Source organism: Macaca fascicularis, chromosome 14, assembly GCF_037993035.2.
Source record: "Macaca fascicularis isolate 582-1 chromosome 14, T2T-MFA8v1.1".
NCBI lineage: Eukaryota > Metazoa > Chordata > Mammalia > Primates > Cercopithecidae > Macaca > Macaca fascicularis.
This window is the reverse complement of record NC_088388.1, coordinates 133219373-133223673: the sequence shown is the minus strand read 5'-3', so window position 1 is coordinate 133223673 and position 4301 is coordinate 133219373. Positions and strand designations below refer to the sequence as shown.

General features: G+C 54.7%; 1 long non-coding RNA gene across 1 annotated transcript; it reads left to right on the top strand.

The window, feature by feature from the left end:
* The first annotated feature begins 2592 nt into the window (after positions 1-2592).
* Positions 2593-3838, top strand: LOC135967289 (uncharacterized). Its single transcript, XR_010581273.1, has 2 exons — positions 2593-3049; positions 3533-3838. It is a non-coding gene; the product is annotated as an uncharacterized lncRNA (long non-coding RNA).
* The last annotated feature ends 463 nt before the right edge of the window (positions 3839-4301 follow it).

Sequence of the window (4301 nt, the reverse complement as noted above, 5' to 3'; positions counted from 1 at the left end):
AATTACTAATTCTCTCTCCCCTCGGGTCACACGTAGTCACCGTCACAGAAGCTGGAGAAAATGGCCTTAGCCACCAGGCGGTTCCCAGTCCACCCTGGCACCAGCTCTAGCCTCAGCTGATCTGATCTGGAAGAGGATTCCAGGGGCCCCCATGAATGCCTGGGGTGAGCACAGCATCCCCTCCAGAGAGGCAGGATCGCAGGGGGCACCTGGAGGGCCCCTGGGCAGAGGCAGGGTCCAGATTCCTTCCCTAGGAGCACAGCCTAAGTGGAATTTCCAGGCATAAAATGCAATTGTGCAATTGCTTCAAGAAATGTTTCCCCGGGTGTCAAGATCTGTTGGGTAAAGAGCTGCCTGGAGTTCACAGGGTCAGGAGCTCCTGGCAAGAGAGGGAAGCAGGGGGTGTTTGCGTCCATAGTCAGCGGGGGGCCTCAGAGAAGCCCATGCTCAGCGTGGGTGCTAAGAACGACTTTGGCCCCCTGCGTAGGTGAGTCTTGCACATAAACAGCAGGAGGCCTCAGGCTGGCTCATGCTGACCTCCCTCCAGCCAATCTGTAGCTTCCAGACGATGCACAAAGCTCAGACACTAATCAGTGCCTGAACCCACATGAGGTGTCCTCTGCTATCATATCTCGTTTAATCCTCACACAAGTCCTATGAGTGCAGAAAGTCATCCCTATTTTGTATTTTTAAAAGACGAAGTCCTAGAGGCACTTAATAACTTACTCAAGGTCACAAAATGCCGGGATGCAAATTCAGATTTCTCTAAATCTAAGAGCCAGGCAGGTATTTGCTCTCATACCTCTGCCATGCGTGATTCCTCCTTCGTTAAAGAAAAAGGATAATTTATATTACTGTTAATTAATTCGTGTTTGTTCTGACGTTTTCTCCATTTCAGGCAGGAAATTAAACTTTTTTATGTTTTCATTTCCATATCTCAGGGACATTTCCTAAGACATTTTTAAAAATGGGGGCATCCAGAACTCAAAATAATTCCAGTCTATTACAAAATTCTGGACCTATAAAAAATTATGCCAGCTGTCTGCCAAGATTGGCAAATGAGTGAAGGTTTTAGAGAAAAGGAAGGAGAAAGAGAATCCAGCCAATGACACCTGCCTGTCCGAGGAAATGTGTGCCTGGATAAAAATATATCAAATCAGAACGGAGGAACGAGAATGCACATGTGCTAGGAAAGGCAGTGGTATTTTACGTGTGCTGGGTGCGAATGAGGGAAGGGATTACCAGTAACTCCCTTTCCGCCACCGCAGCCCCACAGTTCCCCAGGAATTGTGACCTCATCCTTCGCCTCAAGGGCCATTTCTAGTGCGTAAAACCCCATCATTTGGATTCTGTCTGAAGACTAACTTCAGTCACCCCTTTGAATCTGCAAGTCGTATATACAGTGATGTTAATTAAAGGTTGGCTCTGGTGGTTGCAGGGGTCAGCAGCGCAGTCACGGATAGATTACATACAGTCGATGCACATTAGAGTGTATCATAGAAATCAAAGTCCTGTGCACGAACAGCCGTGTAGATGGACTCCTCCTCTCACTCGCTGAGACCCTCAGCCCAGCAGGCCCAGGCTTCTTTTCAGGGGCACCGATAGCTCATGGCCTGGCCCCACGGAACGGACTCTGTGACCTCCATGGCACTAGGTGCCAACCTCAGACCACTTTCCAGGTCAGGGAGGAAGGTTAGGAAAGTGCCCCTGGAACTCCTGAGCGGAGACTGGGTTTCTCTCCCGGGCTCCTCTGCACTCAAGGCTCTGCTCACCGAGGCTTTGTGTGCCCGGAGGGATGGGGGCACAGGTCACCCCACTTTACCTTCCTCTGCTCCTCTCCTGCCGCCCCCTGAGCTCAGGCACCTTTCCTGCATGAGCTTCTGCACTCAGAGCCCATCCCCAGCCACCACAGGCCACTGTGATCTGAGTCCCTTTCCCTCCTAAACAGACAGGCTGGTCCAGGCCGTTCCACCTGCTCTCTGTGCTCCCTCATCACAGTGAGAATTACTCCAGGCGTTGATAAAGGAGTCGTGTGGCAGCACCTCAGGCTGGGGAGAGAAGCTTCCAGCGGCCCTGAGTCCCATTCCACGCCCAGGCCCCAGCCCCTGGAAGCCCCAGGTTTTCCTCTGGCTTCCCGCGAGGACAATGAGCAAAGGGAAAGTAAACGATAAACCCAAACCAAACAGCTGTGAAATAACCCTCCAGCGTCACCTTCTTCGTCCTACGTAGTCCCGGCTACTCGGAGGCTGAGGCGGGAGAACGGCGGGAACCCGGGAGGCGGAGCTTGCAGTGAGCCGAGATCGCGCCACTCACTCCAGCCCGGGCGACACAGCGAGACTCCGTCTCAAAAAAAAAAAAAAAAAGACAAACCTTCGGCCAATCACACTTCAGCTGCCCTGCGACAAACAAGCCACTCTCACGCAATGCGTGCTAACGTCTCATTAACAAAAGTCAAATGCATCCAAAGCATTGAAATTAAGACATTAGGGCCAATTATCTTGTCAGCGCTAGTTGGGGGAAGTTGTCAAGGGTTTATTTATTCATTAGCTTCCAGAGAACTTGTGGGCTCCCTAATGATGCACTGCTAAATTTTTTTACTCCCTCCTCCCCTGGTCCATTAAAAAAATCACTTGAGGTTTCATTTCTCCGCAGTGCAGCAGCCTGCAAGGGCAGCCGAGGTGGGCCCAGCGAGGCCTGCAAGGGCCGTCTCGTCTCTGGCCGCTGTAACTTCGGCCCCCAGCTCGGCCTGGCTGAGCAGCGGTTAGGAAGGCCTGGGGAACCCCGGGTGGTGTTGGCCACAGATCCCAGTGGACACCCAGGGAGGGCTCTTGACCACCCAGCACGCTCCGACTGTTCACCGCCTGTGCTGCTGCCGTGGGGCTGGGTCCGGCTGCATCTCAGGAACCCGTTCCTCTCCCCTGGGAGGCAGCTGTGCCCGCCGCAGATCTCAGGAACCCACTCCTCTCCCCTGGGAGGCAGCTGTGCCCGCCGCAGATCTCAGGCTGGCCTGCTGGTCCATAGCAGGCATTTGAGGAATGCTTGTGAGGTGGTGAGTGAGAAGCATTTTCCTGCAGATGGGGGGATCCATGGGGCCCCCACTGTGCCCAGGTGGGTGGGCTTGGGCTCGGGGTGGTGGGCGGAGGTTTCTCTGGAGCGCTCTTTCTTCTGGAAGTCCCGCCCTTCCCTCTCGTGGACCCCGTGTGCCCAGCTCCCTGGTCTCTGCTTTCTCTCCTCTCTCTCCTCTTGGGTGTCTGTGCTGTCCACGCTCAGCTTCCCCCATCCCCTCTGGCTTCAAGGGAAACCTGAGCACCGCTGGATACTCGAGGTGCCCACAGCTCACGGCCAGGCATGACCCAGGCCCTGCACAACCAGCACCCCCTAAAAGCACAGCAGCCCGCTGGTCCCCTAGAGCGCTGCAGGTCACACGGGGTGGTGGAGGCAGCCCTGGGTCCTAGGAGACGTGGGTTCCGGTTCTGTCACTACTGACACCTTCATCGCTCTGACTCTCCGTTTCTCTGTACAATGGGTCAAGGAGCTGCTGCAGCTGCTTCCCCCGCTGGTCACGATGGAGCTCGGATGAGCCCACGCCCTGGAAAGCCGATGCTCACGGTGAGCTTCTCGGGAGACACCTGGACACCGGGAACCGCTGAGACACAGGCCATGGACAAGCACCTTCTTCACGGCAGAGACCAGCCCCGAACACAGGCACAGTGGCCTCGGGTCTTCCCTTCCTTTGGAACTGAGAGAAAACTCAAGGGCTGCCGCAGCAGTGAGCCCCGGGTTTTCCTAGCACGTCTCCTTACTCCAGGCCAAATCATTCATATTAAATTACTGTAGATGTCCCGTGTTTGTACTATTTGTGCTAAACTCCTGGAGGGTCTCGCCCACTTCCTCATTCACGAACATACATCTTTGGAACACAAAGTTACCAGTTCACTCAGCAAGAACACGAAGGTAAATGCGAATTCAGTGACTCACAGAAACTGGCAGCTGGGCTTCCCTCTGGAACTGCCGTGACCCTCCCTTAGGAGCCTGAGGCCCCGGGGGCAGCTGCAGGGAAGGGGGTCCCTCCACAGTGTCTGCCTCTGCTGCGGTTCCAGCGTCCAACCTTGCAAACACCCGGAATTCTCATCTGTCCCTCTTTCCGTCCAGGGTCACTGGACGCCTCTGTGGCCCCGTGCTCCTGCTAGAGAGGAGACTTGGCCATCGTCCTCTCATGCTGCGATCGATTCAATCTCTCTCGTTGTGTTTTATTTTCTCCCAGAGTCACACTTTGCCCCTCTGGGAGCTCCCCCCAGCCT